The sequence below is a fragment of the Lasioglossum baleicum genome, chromosome 3 (assembly GCF_051020765.1).
Source record: "Lasioglossum baleicum chromosome 3, iyLasBale1, whole genome shotgun sequence".
Lineage (NCBI taxonomy): Eukaryota > Metazoa > Arthropoda > Insecta > Hymenoptera > Halictidae > Lasioglossum > Lasioglossum baleicum.
In genome coordinates this window covers 13,055,465-13,073,441 of record NC_134931.1, presented here as the reverse complement: position 1 = coordinate 13,073,441, position 17,977 = coordinate 13,055,465, and the positions used below count along the sequence as shown (strand labels likewise).

Here is a 17,977-nt window from a genome sequence, read left to right as displayed (position 1 = left end):
GCACCTGATTGACAACGCGGCAGGAGAGAGTGCGCGTCCTCGTGGCAACGCGGCACGTCATCCTGGCCAGCGGGCGGACAAACTCGAGCATAGAGAGGGTGAGCACGCACAAGCCGGATCACCTGTACACCGCACGGTCTTCAGGCGAGAACTGAGCCCGCGAGGGAGGGAGCAAGAGAGGGTGACAGCGCGTGGGAGTAAGCGAGGCGGACGACCGTTCAGGAACAGGGGTAGGAGGAAAGAGAGAAAGAGCGACGACGCGCATCGCGTCGCTGCAACCCCTATTCTGAAAATTTGCGGAGGTGGAGAAACAGAGAGCCCGAGACCGAGAGAGATCGAGACGGATAGTCGTGAGAGGGGGTGCAGCGAGTGGAACGTCGAGGGCGAACGCGCGCCGCTCGGTTAGTACGCTTGTAGCGGCTCGAGGGAGGGAACCGGAGGGAATCAGAGGGAACCAGAGGAAACCAGAGGAAACCAGAGGGTGCAAGAGGGAACCGGAGGGATGCGGAGAAGCCAGAAGAGTAGAAGGGGGGAGCAAAGCTCTGCCGGCGGCTCTGTTGGCGAGCGTTGCGCCTGCCCCCCGTCAACGTTTGCTTCCAGCGGAACCACCGACGTCTCCTACCCTCTCCACATAGTGGCGCTGCTGTTGCATCGATCAGCCGTGCACCACCACCACCGACACTCCCGAAATGGTCAACCCTCCACCTTCGGGCACTCCTCTTCCTCTTCTGTTCTCCGGCAAGCGCGGCGTTCTGTTCGCCACCACCTCAGCTCAGAGCGCACCGGTTAATTCCGTCGTTGATCTTCTTCCTCCGCCCACACAGCTGACCCCCCATCCCCGTCCTACCCCCTTCGATCTTCTTCTCGTCAAACCTTCGGATGCTCCGTCATCATCGGCCCCGTAACTCTGATTTATTACGTCCCGCCTTCTTTCATTGCAACCACCCGATCCACTCCTTCCGTTCCGTCGCTCTTCATCCCCCACATCGCCGCATCGCGGTCACACGACGAATGTTTTCGTAGCGGTCTCTCGCTGCTGACCTTGATCCATGGAGCACCGAATCCCACCCCGTTTCGGTTCGACGAACTATAACGAGTCACGGAGACAGGGGATCCGTCGATCGAAGTCTCTTCTTTCAATGGAATCCCGAATTTCCATCGATCCTCTGCACCCCCACTCTTTCTTCTCTGTTCCGCCAGGCTACAGAAACGCTGGGAGCCGGCGTGTGACCTTGACTCAGCCCGAGGGACTCGGACCCGCGAGCGGAGCCCGGGGAAGGGTCGCGGGAACCTTTTCGCCCCGGTGAAAAGGAGAGTCGAGGAGGCGGCCCGGTGTGTTTCACGCACCGGTCCTCCTCTCTGTTCCTCCTCACCCGGGCTGCTCCTCTTTCGCCTGCTACCGTCTGCTCCGAGTTCTACAGGATCGATAACCTTGAAGACGATATGGAATTCGGAGAGTCCCGCGCCCCTGACGGATTAAGGGACGTGGAGGAGGTGTCTCGAGACCCGGGTATCACGCCCTATCAAGAATATCCGTGCCATAATCCTGTATGTTGATTGGTAACGACGGCTGCCGCGAGATTATCCTCTGCAACGAGGTTTCTACCTTGACGAGAAGCTACAGCAATAGTTCGTACCACTGCTGCAACCAATTTTTATTTCTATGGCTAATTGTAAGTTAACTTTCTGTCTGTAGAATGCACTTTTTTTTTATTAGGAGAAACGAAATTTTTGGAAGGGTATAATTTTCTTTAAATGAGTTAAAGCAGCTTGAATTTTCTAATAAAAACGACGCATTAACCGACAAAATGTTATTCGTTATTGTTTACTTAGTTTACCTGTACACTCTGTATGTAACTGGCTACAGTGGAGCAACTAATAGAAAATTGTCGGTGTGCTGTACGCTGTATGTGTATGTACAACACTCCGGCAGGCAGAAAAATGAAGCCTTTCATCGAAAAAAACTTTCACGGAAATAATCAAATGGGGCGTGGATCCAATAGGAGAGCTAAGTAACAATACGTATAAATATTCCTGTCGGAGAGAAGGAATTTTCAATCTGCTTGGCTTCGGTATTATTTGCACTTTCGATCGAGAAACGATTGGACCCTTGCACTCGACGGCTTGGCTGAATTTCGAGAGTTTTCATTACCTCTGTGCAGTCGTTAGCCCTTTAATATTCCGAAATCGATATACCCAATATTTTTTATTACAGTGCATTCGATGAACAACTAATATCGCCGGAACAATAAAACCTACGGATAGTACAAGTCCGGACAGGTAATACCGGAGCATTTAAGCGAATGCTTTCGATGAAATACAACATAGAATTCTGTCAAAACGTCTAGTATACACTGTAAAAACTGTAATTTAATGTTCTCGAGTCTGTAAAGCGGAAATAAGGGTGAAAGCATTCGGCGTTTGCGCAGAAGAGATGCATTATCTTTTCATTTTCATCTGCCCCATTCATTGTTAATACCAGTAATTGAACTGTGGATATGTTTATGCGTTGGAGAAAGTTTGTCTAACTTATGTAAGATATTTCTCTCTCAACTCCCATTCTAAAACCATAGCGGGTTAATGCACGTAATTTGATACGAAATTTATGGGATATTCGGGTTTCTCGCAGGGTCAAATTGAAAAGGGTGCAATTGATAATGAGATGGGTCGAATTTCCACGTTTGATGCGCGTCGGATCGCCGCGGAATCGCGTTAGACGCTCGTCTGTTCAACTCATCTGCATTACTCTCGTGAGTGACATGACTGGAATCCACATACGGGGCGCTGAAATTCCAGACGTATCTAGCAGGGGTGGCTGTCGACTGCGTCCACTTCGAGCGAGCCGAGTTCAACATTGGCTGACGGCTACGTTCCCGTGCCAAGAAATACTCGTTGAAGCCATTTAACCATCTCCTTTTCTTGTTTCGCCTCGAAGGAATTTCCGGGGGTGAGTTATGCCCCAAGATTTACCAGCACCGTCCCGAGAGCACGGAGGAAGGTCGCGTCGGCGAGTACCCTTACTAGGAAATAATTAGACCCATCTACTCCCGTCTAAATATTTACTCGCAAACGCTCGCCAGCGTTACTTTCCGAATTTCTATTTCCGTTTGCTCTGCCCGCCTGCGCGGAACCAAGTGGAAAGTAAACGGATTAACTCGAGATTCGACTTCGATCTGCACACACCAATTTATGAAATTATTTTTCCATTTTACCTGTCCAGTATCTTTGCTTTTTTGAGCAAGATTTATTTAGTCGGAAGTTATGTTTATTTAACATTGCCGTGCAGAATCTCACGCATTTCATATGCAACAACCCAATAACAACACGCGTATTCATAATAATCGTCACAAACCATAGTTATATGTATAGCGTCAATTGATTTCTGTTTATCTGTCGCAAGAATAACATTTGCTAATACATACCAAAGTTGTGCTAATTCAATTACACAATTGGATTACATTGTATTTCAATTATACATATAGTAATTCAACTACGTTGTAACTGAATTACATAATTCAAACCTTTCAATTAATTCAATTATTAAGTATTTTAATCAGATGTGTAATTGAAATACAATATAATTAAAATACAGCTCTCCAAATTACAGACCAGAACTTTGAAGAAGTGCGATATATTTTTATGTTTTTCTTTCATATACTTGTTGTCTATGCGGCGTAGTTTCTATTCCTCGTCCTCCTTCATAATACGTAACGCTATTTTATAATAGTAGGTACTCCAATTGCAATTACGAATTACATTGTAATTTAATTACAAAGTATTTTATAATTGTACTCCAATTGCAATTACGAATTGCATTGTAATCGAATTGAATGAAGATCTGAATTACCTAATATAATTATTATAAATTACGATATGACTGAATTGCAATGTAATTCAATTGTAAGTCTGCACAACTCTGGCTAGTACCACGTGAACTATTCGCGTCACCCACAACATTTCCTATCCTACAAATTTTATGTACGTTCGAAATCGCATGCACAGGACAGGCTCGGAACAACAAGATGTGCTCGAAGGTGTGGTTTTATCATGCCCACGAAAGAGTTCGTAGGAGCTCGCGCCGAGGAACGATAATATTGGGGTTGTTTCTTGCATGAAACGCCAAATGGTTATCGTTCTTTACTGTTATTAATTTATTACGTTGTTACCTGCTCCGACATCATAGACCGAACTTACACGTATTATCAAATGCACTGTTCGAACAAACTTCCTCCCTGGTACCCACGTTCATAAGCGACTTTTATGCAAGCAAACTCGAGAATAACGTTCTCGTCGGCTCGAGAGACCGCCAGCGTGTACTCTAAGGTAAACATCCCGGAATCTTGCATTTCTTCCGGCTGTAAGAGCTGTTTTACAAGTCGTTCCATGATCTTAACCTTCGAATGGTGGAACTTGGGTGCATTGCGATCCAGCGTTACAATCGTTTCATTTGAAATTCTAATTTTCTAGCAAACAATTTGAATTATCAGCTGTTTTAGAAGTACGTTAAAAAATGTGTAAACAAATTTTACACGTAAGGATTTAAGGATTAAAGGAGACTGCACTCTTTGGAATGGTCGAAAAGTGAATACATATCTCGGTCGGTCTTGAACAAATGTTGACCAGCACATGAATTTTTTCCAAGCACCCTTTTCAATATTACGGTCTCCACCACCCTGTGTAATCACTGTTTGTCGACCAGCCACAATGCCGTCGGCCTCGCCTAGTCACAGAGCTAATTAATCCGCGAGTAATGATCTCCCGAGGCGATTCCTGCTTCCTCTACATTTTTTTACTGACGCGCGGGCCGTTACTTACAATCATAAGGTGCGATAGTCGATGTTTAAAAGAGGTGTATTACAAAAACAGATTCTGGATCAAAGAATGCAGCGATATTTTGGCCAGCTAACGACGACAAGGACTATCGACAATCGTAGTTCCGATTCCGGTGCTCGACAAAGCAGCTTTGCTCGTCGGGTAGCGTTCACAATGCTGCTGTTGTCATCGAAGAAAAGTTGCCATCAGGGGAAACTTCAATAATCGCGAAAGTAGTCCCGTCGAGTGGAAGATACTCGAAGCGCAAAGCAGCCGGCCCGAATCCCCGGGCAGAACGCGGGGTTAATTATCGAACATTAATATCGGTTCAGTGGGAAAAACGACATCCGTTGATCGCGATTGAGAGTTGCGGTTGTGTGTGCAAAGCGGGAGCAGATTGCGGCGGTCGATGAAAAACTGACAGAGGCACAGGCACTTAACGTTGTTTTCCTTTCCATCGTCCCCTGTGTTCTCGTTCCGATCGTTTCGAGGGCTCTCCCGAAGCACGGATGTTCTCGCAAGAGACGTTCCACAGCCAAATACTCTCGCACGCGTTGCATCATCGGCGAATAATCCGATTTGCTGTCGCCACTTACGGGGGTATTCTGGTGATTGATTTTCAAAAAAAATTGATTTCAAGAATCTCGACCTACTGAAATTATTAAAGGGAGAAAGAAATTCGGACAATTTTTATTTTGCACAGTCTAGTCATGATTCAGGTTAAACAGAATGAAATATTCGCAACCCATCGTACTTCAACGTACACTTTATGCTGCACTCTATTGTTAACCCTTTGATCTCTTTCATACCGAACAAATTCCACTAATAATACTAATGAACCGACACGAATTTCGGCTACGATACCCCGGTTTCCCGGCAGAAGCTTCTGGCGCATCGATTTTCCATTTTCTCGCCGGCCACGCTCTCTAGCCGCCTAATTAAAGCACACGCGCTCGAACGAGCACCTTATCTTCCACAACTTATCGATGTTCTCTCCGTACACGCGGCCGGAAATTTACGGCTGAGTCGATTTCACGACACGCGGCCGCCTACGCGCGAGAAGAAACAAATAAATATAATAGCTGTCGCGTTCTCTTCCGATAGAAGGGAGCGGAATCGATACCACGCGCGCGCTTCGTCTCGCCTCCTCGTTAATTCCTCGAATATCGAGCTCCACGGGTACCGGAGCCTCCATATTTGTCGCGATGCTCGCACACCTCGGCGAGCCTTTCGCAGCCGAGGCTTTTTACATCGGTATCGGCTCCGATTCAATGACACCTATCGATGAACGAGTGTCTTCCGACACGAGCATCCTTCTTTTCAGGCTTTTCAGACTACATTCGTCAACGGCGGGACATGTTTCTGCCTAGGAAATCACTCTTTCCGCACCGAACTGCGAGCTTATGCTGTTCGTAGAGGCGCACATTAGTCAGATTACGGCAAAGCCTTGATGCAGCCGCCGGAAACTTCGGGACCGACATGTCACTAATATCGTGTACAGTGTACAGACTCTATTCCTTGATCTCCTGTCGATAGTATTGAACGTACATAAATAAATTATATGATAAAACTGTTTTGAAACTTTTACAGTAATATTTGTGACGCTTTCCTGATTGAAACGACACCAAACGCGATACGGTTCAGATCATATTTGCTTCTTTAATCCACGATATAATAGAACCTCGACGTCGTTTGAAATATTTTCTGACCGACTTTAAAAATCGAGCTGCACAGCTAAGAGGTTAACCTCAAAGTCCTCTTTCCGTGTACTGTTATCCTTGACTCGAAAATCCCTCTGATATTCTATGTATAGTAATTTCCCTAGACCCGTGTTTCATTTCAATGACACCTATCGGTGATCGAGTGTCTTCCGATGGAACATCCTTCTTCTCAGGCTTCTCATGCCTCATTCGTCATCATCGGGACACGCTCCCACCTTGGAAATCACTCTATCTCCGCCGAGCTGAGAGCTCACGGGTATTTTCTACGAGCATACATTAACCAGATTATTCTTAGCATAGCTCGTTTCACCTTTCGTCAGTGTAATGCTCGACGGAAACTCGCCGCTTTTCGATTTCCACGGTCCAGTCATGTTATTTTTGCTGTTAAACATTAATACTTTCTCGTGACTGCACTCGACTCGTCCGGTTGCTAGATTATCGGTCCTAATGCGGGAAAGTGGCCTAATTTGAAGTAGCAACGGCAACCCTGACATGGCAAATGTCTCTTTTTCAGGGTAAAAAGTAGGCTTTTGCAGTTCTTGTGCGGATGATGTTAAATAAGCTTTCTCGGTTTCACTCGCGCGTTTAGAATTCTTTAATCTACCTTCCAAGTTATTCAGAGCGTTTTTCTGTAATGTTTGCGATGAACTCGCCAAGTTATGACAGTTGAGCGAGTGTCAATGTACAAAACGGTTTGAATGAAAATTTCGTGTGATAAATATTACAACATCCTTACAAAAATATTGAAATCAGGTTTACCTGAGGGGCTGGGACGAATGACGAAACAAATCTTATAAATTTCATTTCTGTAAAAATGTTCACTAAAAATATATTGAATGCACCTCGTTAGAACTACAGTCACTGACAATTTAAAGTGGACACCTTTAAAAATCGCATAGCTTTTTAGAAATTGGACCAAAGGACTTGAATTTTTTTAAGATGTTAGACCGGCTAGTTCGCTAGAGAATAAGTAAACAAAAATTTAATACAATTGCATTCGGTAGGAATTATACAAAATTTTTAAAAATGATGTTTGTCAACTTTTTTATCTGGGCCCGTAACGATAATTTAAAAAATGCGTTTTATAGATTTCGTTAACTTATATGCATACTGAAAATTTCATCGAAATCGGTCAACATTGCAATGAGCTACAAACGTTTAATTTACTTATTCTCTAGCGAACTAGCCGGTCTAACATCTTAAAAAAATTCAAGTCCTTTGGTCCAATTTCTAAAAAGTTATGCGATTCTTAAGGGTGTCCACTTTAAATTGTCAGTGACTGTATCTTTGTGAAAGTTTCACTTCGACACACGTTCCATCGAGCACATCGAAACTGATCTCCTCAGTCAGTTCATGCGAGTAAGAAACAAATTACGCGGACGGTGTACACGACACCCAGATGAGAATCAAGATAAAATTAAACAAGCTATCGCGCTGATGCTTCGGCACTCTATTTCTTACGCACGGCTGATTCCCCCCCGTAGACCGCCGGCGGGCCTATTACCCTGTTTCGGGACCGATTCATCGTCCATCACGTTTTGATTAGACCGGAGAAATGCATCGCCGGCAGTGGTACCGGCGCGGCGGTCCCTGGACATCGGCCAGAATGATATTTCGAAGATGAGCTATGTTGCTCGAAGCACGTTGCTCCCGCGGAGCCGACGAGGCAACACGGAACAGTCCTCGAGAAAATTGAAACTGCCTCGCGTGTACGTGACTCTAGCAGCGGTGTTTTTGGCCGAGTACGTAAATAACAGGCGACTTGTGGCGACCCTCGCCAAAGCGCCTCGATACACAATTTTCTCCCTTGGATTCCGAATCTGGGGAAACGTCGTTCTCAGCCTTGTTGCCCACTTTTATCCGCGAGCGCGATTTTATCCTCCGACTCGCTGAGACGACGAAACCTGGCCGTCGAGACACGTTCAAGTTCAATTTTTTTCGCTGGGTAAGGCACGCTTGCTTGTCATCGCTATTCGCTTATCCTGACTAGAACCCATCAGAATCGTGCAATAAATAATTCATGAAGGTGTAAACGAACAGGGAGAGAATGATCAGATCCGTATCGCCGTAACTTCATTTATAAAAGTCCGAATTATTTCTCATGAAAGACGAGAATGTTATTTAACATCTACAGATTGCACTCTGTTAATAAATAGTACTGTTCGAAGGAGCTGCACTTCTCGAGCAACGTATTAAACAAATTGATTCAGCTCGAAACAAGTTAAAGCAGAAACTTTTTATATTCTGCTCTTAGCCTCTCACCACGCCGCCATTAAGTACATTGACGATTAACACGGACTCCATTGGAAAAGGCGACTCTTATTCCGCATAAAAATCTCCCGTAAAGACGAAGTATCATAAAACAGCCTCCTCCATGGTCGCAGCTCATAACATTTCCTTAGAAGGGGAATTCGCGAAGTGTGGGGGCGATGGGAAAAACCACGGAGGGTAGTTTCACCCTCGCACGCGCCTGTCTCGCGGCATTGTCTCTCGCGGACCATTGTACCTGTCTGGGCATTGCGTCAGGAGACATGTCTGCAAATATTGATGTTTTGCAAACGAGATTTTCATTTCTGCATTAAAGCGGAAGTTACGCGTTTCTCCGATATGATTTTCTGAAACAATTCATTTGATAAAGAATCTCTCTGTGTAACCTCCAATCCTCTCCTAGCTAGATCTTTTCTAGACAACAAGCTAAAAGGTTGACTCGGAGGAGATAGAATGGGAAAAAGAGGATATTCCACGACCGGCAGTTTATTTATCGACCCTAATCTGGTCGTGGTTAAAAAGTAAAAGGGGAAACGAATTTTCGTACGCAGGATATCAGACTGCGTCGAGTAAAACGTTCCCGAGAACGCTGTAGGAATCGCAATAGTCGCGCTGATGAAATTGGCGGCGGGCGTATCTCGGCCGCCATAGAACGCACGGGTGCACCCTACGAACCCGATAAACGAATTTCAGGTAAAAGCACAGTTCAATCGGGTATCAGACCCGTCTAGAAGTCGAAGGTCTGCCAGGCTGCCGCCATCGATCTCTAGTCCATATTCCACGATATTACTGGTCCAATCTTTCCAGCACCGGGCTACCAGGCAGTGAACAGTTCCGAGAGAGATCGTCGATTATCGATCGCGGAACCATGCCTCCGGGATCCGTTTCATTCACGCGACGACGAAAGCATAGCTACGGGGCCGACATTGCCGGCACAAACCTTCCCTGTAATTCATTCCGCTCTCCAGACTGCTGCCTTTCGACTCTGCAAGCTTTCGATGCAGACGAGTTTATCCGAAAAATTAGAGGACACGGTTCGGCTGGTTACCAAGTGCCGGATGTCTGAGAGCTGTTGTCCAAGTTTTCAACAGCGGCGCGCGATCTTGCAGAATCGGTACAGAAATGTTCGAGCTGAACTTCCGCTGCAATATCCCGGAGAGTAGACTTTAGGGATTCGGAAGAGTGGCGCGGGATGAGAGGGATTCTTAACAGTGTTTACAAGGACTGTTTCCCCAAGTGGTGTTTCTTGATTCCGATGAAGCGTACGTGTAATGCGGACCTCGAAAAAGTATTCGACACGTACAGGGGAGCAGGGTCGGAAATAACATTGTAAACAATTCATCGGAAATTTTGAATACACTATGTCGACATCCGACTACTTTATCGCAGCAGTCTTGTCAAAAAAGGTAGGAAAGTTTGAGATGTCTTGAGATGATTATAATTGATATAAATAATCATGAATACAAATATTTCTTAATTTTGCTTAATATCTTCTGTATTAATGTTATAATTAATAATGAATCATCGTATTTGCGAGCGACAAGAGATAATTTGAAATATAATACGCGAACGAGTGACGGAACAAAACATCCGTAGACCATATTCAGCACAAAAATTGTAAAAACATTGTTAGATGAAACCAAACACGGTGCACGATTTAACCATCCGACTAAAGATGCAGACGACAAGTTTGATAAGAAAACGATTACGAAGGAAAAAACAAGCCACTCCCACGAAGATCTGACTTGGAACAAAGGATAGATAAAACTATAAAAGGGACGACCCCTCATCAGGAGAAGTCAGTATATGTATATATATATATAAGTCCAGTGCAGGTACATAAGAAAGCATCGGAAGTTTAGTGAAATTCCTAGTTAAGTGAAGTTCAGTGGAGTCTGCGAATTAAAAAAAGGACGAGTTAACCCTCTGTTAACTCTCGAATCATTTATAAATACCAGACTTTGATCTCTATGATACCAACAATCCACCACCAGAAGCCAATTAAACCTCGAATAATCCTCAATTACCCTAACCGAAGCCGGTGAAAAAGAAATATTCAAAATCAAAGCCACAAATCCCTTCTCTCGATTTTAATGTCAGTTCGGTTGCAATCTGAATCAGTGCTTAACCTCAGAATCCTCTTTTCGTGTACTGGTAGCCGACTCGAAAATTCCCCCGACATTCTATAGTAATTCTCCGTGGCCGAGGATCAACGTCGTCGCTTCATCCATCCAGGTCCAAGTCGAAATTCGCCCGGAACGAAAATAAACAACTGAACCTTTTGGAAGAGGAAGCTGCGAGGTTGCTGGTACGGGATCAGTCCATTGGAAACTGTTCCGCGAAATGGCCGGAGTGCGCCTTGGAACTCTGTAACCCGGCATTAACGATCGGACGTATCGCTCGTTACCGCAGCCCCCGTTATCGGCCCCGAGATTTATGTCAAGTGTATCGAAGGACTTCGGCATTTTTATTCGATCGCGATAACGTCGACGCCGCAGCTCCTTTGTTCCCTGCATTGTGGCCGGTTCTGTGAACCAGCCCAAAGACCAATCGTCGAGGGTTATCGAGCCAGGGGAGACTTTCCTCATGGGGCTACCGAGCCAAAGAACCTCGGGTACCCCGATGTCATACCCCGATAGACCCATATCGCTCGTCCGAGACGTTCCTTCTATAATCCAAGCATTTTTCACCTGTATATCGACGGTCCTCGTGGACTTATTGATCACTGAAATTTGACGAGTCGCTCACTGCTCCTTGGAGACTTCCTGGGAGTGTGCTACTTTCGACCAAGCTCAGGCTAGTCGGATATTAATTGCAGGACAGTCAGGAGAAATACGAAGAGTGAGGCCCTGACTGATCTTTAGGGCATAAGAGGGAGAGAAAAGGGTTTGAGAAGTCCTAGACGTGCGGTGTTTTAGTGGGTATTGGGGACACCGAACACCTGTGTCACCCGAGTCCCACACAACCCCTTCTGGAGTGTACGTAAAAGTATCTTTTCCGCACGTCTTTAGAAAACAAAAGAAAGGGTACTCGGATATTGTTCATATATTTTATCCAGATATTGGGATACTATTCATATTTTTTAACATGGATACCTCAACCTCGAACTGACCGTTCCTCGTCGAAAATGTTTTCTCTTGTCTAGATCTAGAGACGATGCCTCTGGCACCGTTTTAAACGATTTTAAAAACTAAACATCTTCGCTCTCATTTTTTGGTCGAACTTCTCCAGGGTCTGGACCTGGCAGACGTGACCCAGAAAAGAGTTATGTTCGCCGGGTCATACTTGACCTTGCGTAAATGCATTATGCGGGCGCCAAGTGTTTCGGATGGAAACTCGGTTCACGATGTTACCGTCTCGACGGACGGCTGTTCCGTGTCAAATTAATCGTCCCGTCGTAAACCCGGCTTCGTCCGAATCCAGTTACACTTTCTTACAGCTGTTGGAACAGGAGCTAAATTGACTATGCCGGAGATCGAAGCAAGCAGATGCTGCGAATTGTGTGAAACTGGGACCAAATAGAAATTTCTTTCTATCTTCGACACGTTCAGCGTGACACCAATTGCCCATAAAAGTCACACAAAATGAGCACAACTTGTTTAATAATACAAGAATTCGATGACTAATACACATAACGGTTCACAATTCAACCCGCGCATAATGAATCGGCTCGGTCAGAAACGTACTACAAGATTTCCAATATTAAAATTCACGCGGCACCGATAATAATATCCTACAAGTAAAACGATAAAAGAGGAGTCTGCAAGCCAGAACCATTCAATTAGATGCTGATTACGTATTCATAAATGTTCAGTATGTCAAGAACTATCACGCCTAAGGCCCCCGCAGCATAAAATGTTTCTAAATGTAAGGAGTGGATCGAGAAACGCAAGAGGAATAGCTAATAGGCCCATCATACCTCTCGTCAGGCCTGCAACGCTTAATAGACCTACGCTTCATCGGCCAAACGTTCGAATGAATATTCGTTTGAAGCGTAACTTGGTGTACGAAGAGACAAATATGTGGAAGAGTAATTTTAACGATGAATTGCTGTTTTACCAAATGAATACTGCCGTTTTACCAGATATGCAGAAGTCACTGGCTCGCAAACATTTCCAGGACGAAGGTACTCAACAAAGAGTGAAATTCGCAGGATTGAAACGCCGACCAATATTGGCGAATGAGTTTCATACAAATTTTCATGTTACCGTCCTCGATTATAATTGATATTTGATAATAATTTGGACGATCGACATTTTAAAATGTTTATAGAATTTGTGTATGTAAATGTAAAGTATGTCTGCATCCAACACAGTTTCGCCTGACAGCGGAAAGAAACAAGCGTTTCACGCCTTATCGAAGAATTTACGAACTGTATAAACTAGATCAATTATGCCGACTAATTACTATGCCGATCAGTGCTCGGAAAGGAGTAGTACACACGGGAAGAATTTATGCAGAATATCGAAACCAGTCTTTTCTAGTTCATGATCATTGCACCGCGACGAAGGAAAACCGGCGCGGCGGTATATCGCCGGGGCGATTTCTCGAGAATTAGTTCCGGTTTGAACGGCTTAAACAAGCCGGCGACGAGCTGCGATACGTCTTGCTTAGCGGTAAACTCGCGAAAAAGGAATCGACGCTAGGAGACACCACTAAATCTAGCCCAGTTGTCCGACGACTTTTTCATGAGCCACTTGGAACCGTACCAACGGAGTCCCGCGGATATATCTGACGAATGGAAAAAGATTCGCGAAATTGTGTACCATGCTCAGGGAAGACTTTATTACCCTCTTCGGGACTTGCGAGGTGTTTTTCTACGGTATTAACAGAGCTCGCGAACACAGTTGCTAGAAAATATTCATTCTTATCAAGGCATCTTATTCTTAGTTCATTTCGCAAAACTTTACCCGAATATTCTGTCGATAAAAGTTATGAACAAAATCTTAACAGGCCTCATTGGTAACGAAGCCGCTGACAAAGCCGCAAACGAAGCGTGCAATCTTCCATCTTGGGACGAAAACTGTAAAATCAGCTTAATTGATGCAAAATCATATGTTGAAAAAGCCATCGTAAATCTTTGGAATACAAATTGGACTAACGGCAAACAAACCAAATTACATAAAATAAAATCAAATGTCTACGAAACCCTAAATGACCCGCATCCGAACAGGACACACAAGATACACCCACGAATTCCTGATAACTAAAGAAAATCAACCGGAGTGCCCAATATGCACCGTGATCAATAGTATTCAACATATTCTACTCGAATGTCCCAGATTCTCTGTAAAAAGATCCAGATTTTCCATCAAAAATGACCCCATGACAAATCTAAGCGAGGATAACGTTGTAAACGTACTCCTCTTTTTTAAATCTATAGATTTATATAAACTGTTATAAATTTTGCTGTCCAACATCAATGTACACAATAACTGTAACTATCTCCACAAGTAAAATGTAAGACATATCTGATTGTAAACCATGTGGTCGCTAATGACCTAGCTGCTAATGCGACCACATTAAAATAAACCATGAAATAAAATAAAATAAAAATAAAAATCTTAACAAATCGGCTCCTCTCATTCGGCCAGCGACCGTGAGCCGGCCTGTAGCGACAGGCTCAGAGCACCAGTTGCCCGCGGACCTGCTTCAATTGACAGAGTTTACGCGCGCTGTCTTTTTCTAAAGTATATCCCACGTGAGAGTAACCCTGCGGAAAGACCAGTTTTCGTTCGTCTTTGCGCATCTTCGCCCTAATTGGTTCAAAAAAGTGGGGAGTGGGTAGTGCAGTGAGAGATGATAGGCTAGCTGCGCCCCCACCATCTTCTAAGCTGCGTGAAACACGGTTACTCTCTCGTGGGATATACTTTACGTTCAAGTAGCACCAAGTATTTACTCTACAAACTTTATTCTGAACTGATTTTCGGGATTAAATAGCAGAGTTCTTAAACAAATTGAATATAACAATGATGACATAATATCTTCACATTGTGATATCACGACTAGAACTGATTACAAAGTGAGAATATGTTCAATGTTTATATTAACGGTTATGTTAAACTCTACCAACTGTATAACGTTGCATCGGTTTCAAATGTTCAAACCGATTTTTTTCACGCAACAGCGTTCTCCAGTCGAACGAGTAGCCGAGAAATTTCAAATGCAGAGAGTTTTAAGCGCAACGCGCGAAGATGCCGTGAAGAGAAAAATCGCGGGTCTTGTGAAAACTTCGAAACTGGTTTATCGAGGCCTTAGGCCAAACTGGAAAGTTTCGCAGGCCGCGCGATTCTTTCTCCGTAAACGGCGAGAAAGAGGAATAAAAGAGTCTCAGAATTGCAGGCTCGAGACCTACGCGGAGGCTGGAACGTTAAATATCGTTTGCTGATAGCGATTCTCCGTGTATCTCGTAGTTATAATAACATAATTTTCGGTCGAATAATTCTTTCCAAACTATTAACGCGCGAGCGTACGCTCTCACCCGTGTACTTTGGAAGTTCAATTGACAGGATGCACATAAACCTTCGATGATACGCCTGAATCATTAGCGGGGTATTACGCACCACGTGTGTAGAGCATCTAGGAATTAGGATCGGAAAGATTAAGCATTCAATTTAGGATGACTAGGATCAATATTGTGTCTGACGATTATTACTAGGACTTTATGCGCTCACGACAGAAATCAGTAATTGTGCTTCGAAACAATAACCAGATTAGTAGAATTAACCACATATTAACGTTATCATCGCGTTGTTGACTGTCGAAATATCATCCCCGAAATATCCACAACTGTATTATGAACAAAATTAATATTTAGAGACGGAGAATTGTGTCACCATGCAAAAATAAAAATGTTTCTTTCGTTAATAAATTTAACAAGTTACAATTAGTATATTGAGATTCTTGAAATCTGTTCATATCGTCACTGTTTCGTGTTCCACCTACTCGGTTTGGCATAAATGCATAATATCTGGCGATAATCAATTTGTTAGTGGAAACACGGATTACCATAGATTATTTCGAAGAGGAACGTTTCGACACGTCAGTGAATTTCTTTGTTCCCGGTAAAATTCTGTCGAGTATCGATTTCTCCATTAAAGTGGGCAGAAAAAGTTTCGCCGACCGGTTGCGATCCTGATTACTTTTCTTATGCTCTCGCGAGATCCTTTCGTTCAGGAGGTGGCGAAGTTTGGCAAACACGCGATCTCGCGAAGATGAATCGGCGGCTACGCGAAGTAGTTTTCTCAACCGATGAGTTCCTATTGGAATTCCACAGGCAGAGGGCCTAGTCTTCCATTTGACGGTGACTTTTGCGCGGTGGGAATCGGAACGGGCTGAAATTAAAAGTTCAGCCAGGTAAGGGCGCGCAAACGCTTCGAATGGATGCCCGAATCGTTGAGATTGCTTCCATTGAACGAATGTTTGACGCAGCATCAATATTTGTCATTCCCAAAATCTGTTTATATTTCATTTCGTATATTACCGTAGCAATTCCAAAATCAGAGTAACTCATTTGGTGAAATGGAAATTAATATTTGCGCATTAATAACAAAATGCAAGAGCTAATTTCCCATATGAATAATTCTTAATCATACTGTATTGATACTGCACAAGTATATATTTAAACGAAGGTATCAGCACATTTAACATGTAATTTGTTAAAGCAGATAGACGAAACTACAGTCGCAAAACTTTTTATTTTTCATTATTTTTTTATGGGGCATGCACTAATTTATTTGTGCATGTTTTTCTTAGATCAAGGATTTACTGTACTAGTCATGTCAAGATTTATAACCGCGATACTTCAACAAGTATGTCTACTTGATTATTAAATCTGAGTATATTTGTCATAAAATTTGTACTCTGTTGAGCTGTTTTAAATAACATTCGTTAAACATGTGTAAAAACCTACAGAGTAATAATCACTACAAAAGCTGGGCGTCTCCATGGCATACTACTCTTGCAATGTTTTTCGTTGGTCCTTCACTTACATACGACACAAAAGGGATTGTACTGCAGGGTAAAGGTAGCAACAAGCATAACAAATTTCATAGGACAAAACGTCTAAAGTATCGCTCCCTAAGTTGAGATTGGTCGCCGTCCAAACAAAAGACAGGGCGAAACAACACATGTTTCTACGGTGCACAGTTGCGAACAATCGAAGCGCGTTGAACCGCGACACCGTTTAAGCGGGTAGCTTTTCAATCGAAATTGCTTCTGAAATTACTACTGAGAAGCACCGCAGCAACGTTTCGTCACTGTTAGATCAATTTCCAGGAGCATAACTACGCTATAATACAATAATGATTAAGAGTGAGATTCAATCCACCATACATTTAATAAAACTGAAATAATTTTAACGAGGGAGTTTCACTTTGTGATATTCAATTTCCATGCAGTGAATTAAAGACGAGAAGCCCAATAGTAATGTCAGTAATTAACGAGGAAGTTTCGCTTTATGATATTCGATTACAACTCGCATGGAGTCGTGTTTCTTTTCATGTACAAAGTATTCAGATTATATTGGGTTGGCAAGAAAGTAATTTCGATTTTTCAAGGTAAAATAAAACCGAATTTCTTTGTTCAAGCGATGAATCTTTAATCAGTAAGGTATTTTCTTATTTATTCATTTTGGCAAAAAATCATCGAACAAAAGGGAAAATATCTTATTCATGAAAGTTCATTGCTTGAATAAAAAATTTGGCTCTCTATTTCACCTTAAAATATCGCAATTACTTTCTTGCCAACCCAATAGAAACTGATTTCGAGCTCAGAGATGAGAAGTTTCAAAATTGAAATGAATGTAATCGAATACTCTCGATATATGTATAATTTTCAACGAAAGCAGATAATACAATTGCGACATTTTTCAAAGTGTTCGCATTCGAATATATACCTAGTCTAAGTTCGAGTCTAATTACAAGTCACAGTTTTCTAGGAAATTATCTCCGGTATTTACTGTACGGACAAACCAGTACAATTCTACACTCAAACCATATTTCCATCCTTAATAGTCTCAGAGATAGTTTCGAGAGTGGTCATTTGCAGAGAGTGGTTTCACCCCTCAAACTTGAATTTCTGCTGTTAAAAAAAACATCGCTTGTTTCTGGCTTCCCTACAAACCTAGAAAGTTTCATGAAAACTTCAAGGGAATAGTTGCACAAAATTTCTTATCA

The 17,977-nt window shown here is 43.3% G+C and overlaps 1 protein-coding gene across 24 annotated transcripts in view; it reads right to left on the bottom strand.

The window, feature by feature from the left end:
• LOC143221949 (uncharacterized) overlaps positions 1-17,977 on the bottom strand; it is a 291,787-nt gene that overhangs the window by 90,249 nt on the left and 183,561 nt on the right. The window contains exon 1 of one of the 24 annotated variants that reach the window (XM_076447642.1): positions 5-3,796. The exons of 22 other annotated variants lie outside the window; for them this stretch is intronic. The gene's annotated coding sequence lies outside the window, so the exon portion shown is untranslated. Of the gene's footprint in view, positions 1-4; positions 3,797-17,977 lie in introns of those variants that run through there. One more of the 24 variants, XM_076447676.1, reaches the window with a different exon arrangement.